A 12,511-nucleotide genomic window follows, 5' to 3' on the forward strand; every position below is an offset into this window, starting at 1 on the left:
GACCTCTTCCTGCTTCACAACTCTCAGAGGCTCTAGGCTTCTCCTGCTCAGTTCCTGTCTTGGCCTGTGAATGTGCCTCATTCATCCCTGCTGAGGGACTCCCTTGGGCTCCAGTGAATGGTCCAGCCTTTCCCAGTTGAAGTTTTCAGCTCTACTTTCCTTGGCAGCAGCCTGTGAACTACTCAAGAGTCCCCTTGGGTTTTGAATTATCAATGGTTTTGCCATTAATAAGTGTATGTTCCTCAGCAAGTAATCTAACCTTGGAACTATGGCTTACTCATCTGTAAAGTGGGGATAATAATACCTACCTCAGGGTTGCTGCAAGGATTAAATGAGAGAACATGTAAACAATAAAGCACTCTCTATACCAGTAGAGGTTGTTATTATAAAATTTGGCCTATTCTGCCATAATCGTATAGCTTAACCATCTGATAAGCATGACACATGCAGTCACTTTAAGCCTCATTTGGTGGGAGGAGAGTCATTGCCACACACAGACATCCTGTCCTGGGTCATCTCTGGTGAGATCTTAGCTGCCAGTGTCTAGGTTTTGGGAGGCAGGGCCTGTCATTTTCATAATCTTCAGACGTCTTGGAGACCTTATTGGTCTTTCTATATGGGAATGGAGGGGGGGGGCTCTGTATTCTTTGGTTTATCCTCACTCACTCTGCTCTCTTGAGGTTATGGGTTAGTTTCATTTCGAGGGATGAAGGGAAATGGGAGATTTCAGTAGGCTCTGGGGTCTCTGTGAAAAGGGGAGAAGAGTTTCCCAAGGAGGGGGAACCAGATCACAGTGGATTTGGGGCATTTGGTCCTTGGGTAGTGGCTCTGGTTGGAGGAAGATGGGATGAGGAATGTAGGAAAACTGAGGAAGGATGGAAATAGGCATGAAGGGAGGAGAGCCACGTCTTAGGCTGTGGAAAGTTCAAGCCCCAAGAGTGAGTGATAGCATGGAAATGTGAAACCAGCTCCCAAAGAGATAGTGTGAATAACTGATTGCATTATCTTTGGACTGTGGGGGTGTGGGATGGGAGAGGATCCAATGATAAGGGAGGTGAAGAAGGGTGCAGGGTTCCTGCAGGTAGAATTGTGAGGATTCTGGCAACCAGAGACCTGACTGGCTTTTGCGCATAAAAGCAGCCAGGGAGAGGGTTGGGGATGGGGCTTGTGTTTGTGTTTGCCTCCAAACTCTAAAGACTGCCCACTTTCTGGTCTTCACTCTGAAATTCCCCTCTGTTTTTGGTTCTGGTCCCTGGTCCATAAATTGTGACTCTCAGCTTGTCACCCCTAACCAGTGGTCTGCTGCTACCCACGTGACCTTACTGAAAGTAGAGCCAGAAAGAGATGCTCCCTGTTCACTCTCATGAACCAAGTGAATTCCAGCATACCACTGGCCCTAACCCAACAGGAGGCAGACTCACATCTTTTCCCAGGGGTCTCCTGGCTCCCTACCCTTCCCCAGCAGCCCCACAAGTGATGGCAAGAGAGGGCTCCTTTAGGTATTGGCTGGGCCTTTGTCCCTCCTGGCTACTCTGCCCCTGTCAGAGGGGGGCGGTCATGGCTACAACAGACTGTTCTTGGTCAACTGCACAGAGATCCTATCTCACAGGTGTGGGGATTGAACTTGCCTTTTTGGTTGTAGTAGAGCCAAGGTTGGAATTTTTAAAGATCATTTTCACCAATTGGAGGAAAAACTAGCAATCAAAGCAGTAAGAAATATTTCTGCAATTTAAAAATTCTGTCTGATGGGTCCCAGGGACAGACCTTGCTGTGACATGGCAATTTGTATGACCAGTAGAGAGAAGGTGTGGTCCCAGAGAGGTCCATCTGGAGTGATGTAAAATACCAGGTCTTGGTTGAGGTAGGGAGGGACAAGCAACAGAGAGAATGACCTAGCTCCCTGAGGATGTTAGGTGGAGTCAGGGGTGTTTGAAAGAGCCAAGATGAGGGGTCAGTTTCAGAGGGCTGCTTCAGGTCCTGTGGAGAAATAAATGCAAGCCAGGAACTGTCTTCCTCTCTTTTTTCCAAGGGTTCCCAGCCCATGGGACTAGCTTTTCCCTAGACACACTGGGCCTAGGGTTTAGGGCTACAGGTGAATCTGCTGCCTGCTGGTGGGTATGGCATCCATCTCATGGACTCCAGGGCTTGGCAGTGCTGAACTACAGGCTAAAGGCTTTCACCACCTGCAGCTGGAGCCATGGTTGAGGCAGGAGGAGTCAGCAACTGATGCTGGATCCAAAGACCAACATCACGCCCTCAGCTTCAAGCAAGTCCTTTGGGTTGAGGAGGCTGGGAATACAGTCCTCCCAGGGCTGCAGTTCACTCCAGGGACTCTCTGAAGGTTATGTGTCGAGGCGGCTGATCAGACCTCTCTGATCAGAGGCTGAGGAAGAGAACTCATGGGAAAAGCTCAGGCTTCGGGCCTTTGTAGGCGTACTTCATATCTGTCAGGTAAGGGGTTCTAATCAGCCTCAGGTGGATTCACTGGAATTCTCTCCTGCAAGCCCAAGAGTGCACAGACTTGGCACACGCTCTCGACACTCTCCTTTCAAGATACACCAAATTGTGTGTGGTAGGTAAGATATTCCTTCCTTTATAAGAAGTGAGGAAGCAGAAGTGGCCCTTCCCTGAAGTGAGGATGGAGATGGATGTTTTGTCCTTTAAGTGATGTAGAACTGTGTCCTGCTTCCATGCAGCTTCTCCAGCGCTCTGGTGGGATAGAAGGTGTGGATGCTGGAGACAGTCATGGCCTTGAGGGTTATGGGGAGGTGTCCCCATGCTTTGGTGTGGAAGGATGGATCTGCCTATCCTTTGTGTGAGGTCGGATGATGAGCTTCTCAGCAGCAATCATAGGAACCAGAGGCTCTTCTTCCCTTTGCTGGGAGCCACACAAGTCCCCTGAATTCTTGTTCAGTTCTAGAGAGAAGGGTGACCATCCCCAAGATGGCTGAGATAGAATATTTTCCCCCTGAAGTGACTGGGAGTTCAGAACCAGGTTAATTTGATTTATAGAAATAAAGTAATATTTTTGTACCTATAAGTTTGTGGAGAAAAATCCATGAGCACTATAACTAATACCAGCATTTCTAAAACTAGCTGAGTCCAGAGTGCCTGCATTATGAACTGTCCTATAGATTGAGAGAACAGAACTGACTGTAGATAGATTAGAGCTGAATGACCACTAGTTGTCTGAAATGAGGATGAGGGCCTTCTTCCAACCCTTTGCAGGAGCCAGTCCCCCTAGTGTAGCTTGTCTACATACATATCCACTAAATTAATTTTTTATCAGACTCAAAACCCATCACCTCTCAGATTTACTGGATCTTGGCAATTTGTCTGTGGTCTCTTCGTAATACTATAGCTCATTGTATTGTGATCACCTTGTAATTCCCAGGTAAACATCCTTAGAAGGGAACGTGAACCTGCTCCTAGTTGACAAACCAAGGTGTCCACATGCTACTGCTACAAAGGTTTATGACAAAGCTGTCCTTGGAAGAGTTGCTAGATAAGTTCTTATTCTTTTAGGTATTTATTGCTGTACTAGTCAGGACAGGCTTTGTTATGACACAATAACATACAACCCCATATTCTTAGTGGTTTAAAGCAACATGTTTCTTATACTACTTAGAAAGGAAGGAAGTTCTGACATACACTACAACATGGATGAATCTTGAGGACATTATGATAAGTGAAATAAACCAGTCACAAAAATACTGTATGATTCCACTTATATGAGGTACTTAGAGTAATCAGATTCACAGAGACAGCAAGTAGAATGGTGGTGGCCATGGGCTGGGGCTCAGAGGAATGGGGGTTATTGTTTAATTCATATAGGGCTTCAGTTTTACAAGGTGGAAGGAGGTCTGGAGATGGATGGTGGTGATGGTTGCACAATATTATGAAAGTATTTAATACCTCTGAACTGTACACTTAAAAATGGTTAGGATGGTAAGTTTTATGTGATTTTTACCACAATTTAAAAAATTGGAAAAAATGAGTAAGACACAGTCTCTGCCCCTTTGAAGCTCTTAATTCAGTGGGGAGGCAGATATACACTATGAAAAGCACTATTGTGAAGGTATGTCCCAATCCCAAGCAACCCATAGACACCTCATTCGTCTTACATCTCTCTTTTTTTTTTAACTTTTTATTTTATATCGGAGTATAGTTGATTAACAATGTTGTGTTAGTTTCAGGTGTACAGCAAAGTGATTCAGTTATACATATACATGTATCTATTCTTTTTCAAATTCTTTTCCCATTTAGGTTGTTACACAATGTTGAGCAGAGTTCCCTGTGCTATACAGTAGGTCCTTGTTGGTTATCCGTTTTAAACATAGCAGTGTGTATATGTCAATCCCGAACTCCCTAACTATCCCTCCCCCCACCAATCACCCCTACTAACCATAAGTTTGTTCTCTACGTCTGTGAGTCTGTTTCTGTTTTGTAAATAAGTTCATTTGTATCATTTTTTTTTTTTTAGATTCCACGTATAAGTGATATCATACGATATTTGTCTTTGTCTGACTTACTTCACTCAGTATGACAATCTCTAGGTCCATCCCTGTTGCTGCAAATGGCATTATTTCATTCTTTTTAATGGCTAAGTACTATTCCATTGTATATATGTACCACATCTTCTTTATCCATTCATCTGTTGATGGACGTTTAGGTTGCTTCCATGTCTTCGCTATTGTAAACAGTGCTGCAATGAACATTGGGTGCATGTATCCTTTTGGAGCATAGTTTTCTCTGGATATATGCCCAGGAGTGGGATTGCAGGATCAAATGCTAGCTCTATTTTTAGTTTTTTAAGGAACCTCCATACTGTTCTCCACAGTGGCTATACCAATTTACATTCCCACCAACAGTGTAGGAGAGTTCCCTTTTCTCTACACCCTCTCCAGCATTTATTGTTTCTAGGTTTTTTTTTTGATGATGGCCATTCTGACTGGTGTGAGGTGATATCTCATTGTAGTTTTGAGTTGCATTTCTCTAATTAGCTATATTGAGCCTCTTTTCATGTGCCTCTTGGCCATCTGTATGTCTTCTTTGGAGAAATGTCTCATTAGGTCTTCTGCCCATTTTTTGATTGTGTTGTTTGTTTTTTTGATATTGAGCTGCATGAGCTGTTTGTACATTTTGGAGACTAATCCCTTATCTGTCACATCGTTTGCAAACATTTTCTCCCATTCTGTGGGTTGTCTTTTTGTTTTGTTTATGGTTTCCTTTGCTGTGCAAAAGCTTTTGAGTTTAATTAGGCCCGATTTATTTATTTTTGTTTTTATTTCCATTACTCTAGGAGGTGGATCAAAAAAGATCTTGCTGCGATTTATGTCAGAGACTGGTCTGCCTGTGTTTTCCTCTAAGAGTTTTATAGTGTCCAGTCTTACATTTAGGTCTTTAATCCATTTTGAGTTTATTTTTGTGTGTGGTGTTAAAGAGTGTTCTAATTTCATTTTTTTACATGTAGCTGTCCAGTTTTCCCAGCACCACTTATTGAAGAGGCTGTCTTTCCTCCATTGTATAGTCTTGCCTCCTTTGTCATAGACTAACTGACCGTAGGTGCATGGGCTTATTTCTGGGCTTTCTATCCTGTTCCATTGAGCTATATTTCTGTCTTTGTGCCAGTACCATACTGTTTTGATGACTATAGCTTTGTAGTATAGTCTGGTCAGGGAGCCTAATTCCTCTAGCTCCATTTTGCTTTCTCAAGATTTCTTTGGCTATTTGGGGTCTTTTGTGTCTCCATACAAATTTTAAGATATTTTGTTCTAGTTCTATGAAAAATGCCATTGGTAATTTGATAGGGATTGCATTGAATCTGTAGATTGCCTTGGGTAGTATAATCATTTTGACATTATTGATTCTTCCAATGCAAGAACATGGTGTATCTTTCCATCTGTGTGTGTCATCTTTGATTTCTTTCATCAGCGTCTTATAGTTTTTGGAGTACAGGCAGGTCTTTTGTCTCCTTAGGTAGGTTTATTCCAGGTATTTTATTCTTTTTGATGCAATGGTAAATGAGATTGTTTCTTGAATTTCTCTCTCTGATCTTTCGTTTTTAGTGTATAGAAATGCAACAGATTTCGGTGTATTAATTTTGTGACCTGCAACTTTACCAAATTCACTGATGAGCTCTAGTAGTTTTCTGGTAACGTCTTTGGGATTTTCTATGTATAGTATCATGTCATCTGCAAACAGTGACAGTTTAACTTCTTATTTTCCAATTTGGATTCCTTTTATTTCTTTCTCTTCTCTGATTGCCATAGCTAGGACTTTCAAAACTATGTTGAATAAAAGTGGCAAGAGTAGACATCCTTGTCTTGATCCTGGTCTTAGAGGAAATGCTTTCAGCTTTTCTCTGTTGAGTATAATGTTAGCTGTAGGTTTGTCATATGTGGCCTTTATTATGTTGAGGTATGTTCCCTTTATGCCCACTTTCTGGAGAGTTTTTATCGTAAGTGGTGTTGGATTTTGTCAAAAGCTTTTCCTGCATCATTGAGGTGATCATATGGTTTTTATTCTTCAATTTGTTGATGTAGTGTATCACACTGATTGATTTACAGATATTGAAAAATCCTTGCATCCCTGGGATAAATCCCACTTGATCATAGTATATGATCCTTTTAATATATTGTTGGATTTGGATTGCTAGTATTTTGTTGAGGATTTTTGTGTGTATGTCCACCAGTGATGTTGGCCTGCAATTGTAACTGTGATTTAAAAACCCCCAACAAACAAAAGTCCAGGACCAGATGGCTTCACAGGCGAATTCTATCAAACATTTAGAGAAGAGTTAACACCTATCCTTCTGAAACTGTTCCAAAAAATTGCAGAGGAAGGAAAACTCCCAAACTCATTCTATGAGGCCACAATTACCCTGATAGCAAAACCAGACAAAGATACCGCAAAAAAAGAAAATTACATCTGGCCTAATGTGTCATTTAAGGCCTGTGTTTCCTTATTGATTTTCCTTCTGGATGATCTGTCCATTGATGAAAGTGGGGTGTTAAAGTCCCCCATTATTATTGTGTAGCTGTCGATTTCTCCCTTTATGGCTCTTAGTATTTGCCTTATATATTGAGGTGCTCCTATGTTGGGTGCATATATATTTACAATTGTTATATCTTCTTCTTGGATCGATCCCTTATCATTATATAGTGTCCTTCTTTGTCTCTTATAACAGTCTTTATTTTAAAGTCTATTTTGTCTGATATGAGTATTGCTACTCCAGCTTTCTTTTGATTTCCGTTTGTGTGGAATACCTTTTTCCATCCCCTCACTTTCAGTCTGTGTGTATCCCTAGGTCTGAAGTGGATCTCTTGTAGACAGCATATATACGGGTCTTGTTTTTGTATCCATTCAGTCAGTCTATGTCTTTTGGTTGGAGCATTTAATCCATTTACTTTTAAGGTAATTATTGATATGTATGTTCCTATTGCCATTTTGTTAATTGTTTTGGGTTTGTTTTTGTAGGTCTTTTTTCCTCTCTTCCTCTCTTGTTCTCTTCTCTTGTAGTCTGTGACCATCTTTAGTGTTGTGTTTGGGTTTCTTTTTCTTTTTTGTGTCTGTATCTATTGTAGTTTTGGGGTTTGCTGTTCCTATGAGGTTTTGTTATAGCAGTCTATATATGTACAATGTTGTTTTAAGTTGCTGGTCTCTTTCCTGCCTAGAGAAGTTCCTTTAGCGTTTGTTGCAAAGCTGCTCTGGTGGTGCTGAATTCTCTTAGCTTTTGCTTGTCTGTAAAGCTTTTGATTTCTCTGTCAAATCTGAATGAGAGCCTTGCTGTGTAGAGTATTCTTGGTTGTAGGTTCCTCCCTTTCATCACTTTAAATATACTGTGCCACTCCCTTCTGGCCTGCAGAGATTCTGCTGAGAAATAAGCTGATAACATTTTGGGAGTTCCCTTGTATGTTATTTGTCGTTTTTCCATTGTTGCTTTTAATATTTTTTCTTTGTCTTTAATTTTTGTCAGTTTGATTACTATGTGTCTTGGTGTGTTCCTCCTTGGATTTCTCCTGCCTGGGACTCTCTGCACTTCCTCGACTTTTCTTTCCCACACTGGGGAAGTTTTCAGCTATTATCTCTTCAAATATTTTCTCAGGTCCTTTCTCTCTCTCTTCTTCTTCTTCTTGGACCCCTATAATGCAAATGTTGGTGCATTTAATGTTGCGCCAGAAGTCTCTTAGACTGTCTTCATTTCTTTTTTTTTTCTTTATTCTGTTCTGTAGTGGTGATTTCTACCATTCTGTCTTCCAGCTCACTTATCCGTTCTTCTGCCTCACTTCTTCTGCTATTGATTCCGTCTAGTGTATTTTTCCTTTCAGTTATTGTATTGCTCATCTCTGTTTGTTTGTTCTTTAGTTCTTCTAGGTCTTTGTTAAACATTTCTTGCATCTTCTTGATCCTTGCCTCCATTCTTTTTCTGAGATCTTGGATCATGTTCACTATCATTATTCTGAACTCTTTCTGGTAAGTTGGCTAGCTCCGCTTCACTTAGTTGTTCTTCTGGGGTTTCGTCTTGTTCCTTCATCTGGGACAAATTCCTCTGCCTTCTCATTTTGACTAACTTTCTGTGATTGTGGTTTCTGTTCTGCAGGCTGCAGGATTGTCATTCTTGCTTCTGCTCTCTGCCCTCTGATGGATGAGGCTGTCTAAGAGGTTTGTGCAGGCTTCCTGATGGGAGGGTCTGGTTCCTTCTCAGTAGTGGGTGGAGCTGGGTCTTGTTCCTCTGGTGGGCAGGACTGTTCTCAGGGAGATTTTAAGCCACTTTTCTACTGATGGGTGGGGCTGTGTTCCTGCCTTGTTGGTTTTTTGGCCTGAGGCATCCCAGCGTTGGAGCCTACAGGCTGTTTGGTGGGGCTAATGGCAGTCTCTGGGAGGACTCACGCCAATGAGTACTTCCCAGAACTGCTGCTGCCTGTGTCTTTGTCCCCGCAGTGAGCCACAGCTGCTCCCCACCTCTGCAGGAGACCCTCCCATACTAGCAGGTAGGTCTGGCCCTGTCTCTTATGAGGTCACTGCTCTTTACCCCTGGGTCCTGGTGTGCATGAGACTTTGTGTGCCCTCCAAGAGTGGAGTTTCTCTTTCCCCCAGTCCTGTGGAAGTCCTGCAATCAAACCCTGTTGGCCTTCAAAGCCAGATTCTCTGGGGACTCCTTCTGTTGCCAGACCCCCAGGCTGGGAAGCATGACGTGGGGCTCAGAACTTTCACTCCTATGGGAGAACTTCTGTGGTATAATTGTTTTCCAGTTTATGTGTTGCGCACCTGGTGGGTATAGGATTTGATCTTATCACGATTGTGCCCTACCTACCGGCTCGTTGTGGCTTCTTCTTTGTCTTTGGATGTAGGGTATCTTTTTTGGTACGTTCCAGCACATTTTTGTCGGTGGTTGTTCAGCAGTTAGTTGTGATTTTGGTGTTTTCGTAAGAAGGGGGTGAACTCATGTCCTTCTACTCCACCATCTTGAGCTAATCTCCTCTTACATCTCTTCTTAACTGCCAGCTAGACAAACAGACTTGAGACACCAGCAAAAACTTTGTACCTCTAAGTGGACTCCCCTGAAGATACTGAGACAGTCTAGACATATATATGCCTTATATGGTCTTTTTCGTGTATCCAGTTTTACATAATAAAACTTTAAAAAAACAAGATGTTTTTCTGTCTGTGAAACTAGCAAAGATTTAAAAAAGGTGGATGATACTTTGTGCTGACAAGGGTTTGTGGGGAATTGGGTATTCTCCTATCCTATTGTTGGATGTGAAATTAGTACAAATTCTGTGGAAGGCATTCTGGCAATATCTGTTAAAAACATAAAAATGTATGTATCATTTGACCTAATAATTACACTTCTGGATATTTATTATTTTTAGGAACTAATGGCATAAGTGTGCAAAGATGTATTTCTAAAGGTTTTCATTTTAGTATTTTATATGCCTAAAATATTAGAAAAATCCAATTATTCAATAAGAGAAATTTGGTTAAATTAGACCCAATATTGACTTGAAAAAAGGTCCACAACATTGTTAAGTTAAAACAAGGAGAAAACCGTAAGAAAGAGAGGAGCAGCCCCTGACAGCCAGGATCTGGCCTGACATCACTGTGGGGACCTGGAGTTCTCCTGTTTCATAGAACACCAACATCAAGTAAGGCCACTCAGCAATGTGATGGATGGGACAAAAACAAGACCACTCTGTAATCGTGTCTGCACACAGACAAAACTGGAATATTGTGCAAATCACAAATATGACCAAACATCTACCTGTCCCTGCTAAAAGAAGTGACTGCTACTTCTTTACCTGTTCTTCACCAGCTTTAGCCTAGTTCCAGTCATATCTCCTTCTGGGTGAGATTTATGAAAGGTACCCAAGCATAGAATTATGCTGATTCCTGGCAACACCCAATCTAGAGCAAAGCCCTGCTTCCTTAAACCCTCCTGCAAGCCACTTAGCACAAGCGTGAATGCTGTTAAGTTCTTCCTAACAGCCTCTTACTGAAACACCCCACAGTTCCCTGTGCTGTGCATTCTCCCTCACTGCAGAGTGATAAACCTAGATACAGCTGTGTTCCTGGTGGTCTTTGGCTGGAGATCAATGACAATCAGTTCAGTCCATTATTGTGTGTAATAGATACTTACTTCCATTGACACAAAAATGTGTGGAATAATACACACCAAGCTGTTGGCAATGGTAACCTGATGAGGGATTTTACTTTTGATTTACTATTTTTTTTTGGAGGGGGGGAAGAGACGAAAGGAAAGAAGAAGGAGAAGAATGAGGAGAGAATGATGACAATGATGTGATGGCAGTGGCTCTAAATGAAGTATTAAGTGTTGATAATGATGTTATTGGACTATCTTTATTCTTTAAATTTTCTACAATTAATATGCATTACATTTGAATGAAAAATTATAGAAGTTACTTTTAAATGGAAGAAAATTGTGATTTTTCCACAGAAAATACTATATGGTCATTTAAAAAATTTTAAATAATTAAAAAAAAATTGAAGTATAGTTAATTTACAATGTTGTGTTAGTTTCAGGTGTACAGCAAAGTGATTCAGTTATACATATACATACATGTATATATATTTTTGGATTCTTTTCCATTATAGTTTATTACAAGATATTGAATATGGGTCCCTTGTTGTTTATGGTCCTTGTTGTTTATCTATTTTATATATAGTAGTATGTATATGTTAATCCCAAATTCCTAATTTATCCCTCCCTACCCGCTATCCCCTTTGGTAACCGTAAGTTTGTTTTCTATGTCTGTGAGTCTATTTCTGTTTTGCAATAAGTTCATTTGTATCATTTTTTAGATTCCACATATAAGTGATATCATGATATTTGTCTCTATCGGTATGACTTGCTTCACTTAGTATGATAATCTCTAGGTCCATCCATGTTGCTGCAAATGGCATTATTTCGTTCTTTTTTATGGCTGAGTAATATTCTGTGTGTGTGTGTGTGCATGTACACCACATCTTCTTTATCCATTCATTTGTTGATGGACACTTGGGCTGCTTCCATGTCTTGGCTATTGTAAATAGTGCTGTTATGAAAAATGTTTATTTTTGCAATGGTATCTTGTGCCTGACTAAAATTATACACAAGTCATGATTAAAGTTTGAAGGCTTCCGGTATTCCAGGTCAGTTGCAGTACCAGGCAGGGTACAGTAGGTGTCGCTATTGCCCAGAGAACTGCATATTGCTAATGAAGTCCTCTCGGAGCAGTGCCCAATTCTAAACCAATTATGTGTCTGCCAGATATACCTAATCTCTAACTTTATTATGTACTTGTAATTTTCCTTCCTCTTGTCATTTTAATCCATGACTCAATCTCGATAGGATAAATTACTACAGTAAAGCACACTCCTTATTCCTTTCCGTAGATAGAATTTTCACGTACACATCCTATCTTCACAGTAATCTTGTGAAGTACTTCAGGCAGGTATTACATACTCCATTGTACAGATGAGGAAAGTAAAGTTAACCAGAAAACTTAAGTCATTAACAGTTCATTGGTTCAGCTTTCTTTCCCCTCCATTGGCTAGTTCTAGAAACTTGCACATATACAGCAAAACAACACTATATTTGCCTTAAATATATCAGTATATAAATGTATCAACAGTAAAAAATAGATTTGAATCACTTTCTGAGAACTGCCATCCGAATGATGAAAACTGGCCCATGTTGCTTGTGCAGTGTGGTTGTGCAAAAGCTCCTGATGGATGCACTGCAAGGAGGAGCCCTGAAATTTGGGCAGGTAGGCAGCCTTCAGAAGTCTGAGAGTTCTTTGCAAACACCTAGGCATCCTTGGGGAGCATGCTGAATGTGACTCATGTTTGTGTGTGACTAGGAGTTATGTTATAAACGTCCGTTATTGTGCTTTGTGGTAATACCAGATGCATAGGGTTTTTTGCTTCTTCCTTCTGAGGTTTCACATTTTTCCAGCCCTTACATGTGATCATTATCCGGTTATCACTTCCTGATGCCTGCCTTGTAGTT

The sequence above is a fragment of the Eschrichtius robustus genome, chromosome 15 (genome assembly GCF_028021215.1).
Source record: "Eschrichtius robustus isolate mEscRob2 chromosome 15, mEscRob2.pri, whole genome shotgun sequence".
Lineage (NCBI taxonomy): Eukaryota > Metazoa > Chordata > Mammalia > Artiodactyla > Eschrichtiidae > Eschrichtius > Eschrichtius robustus.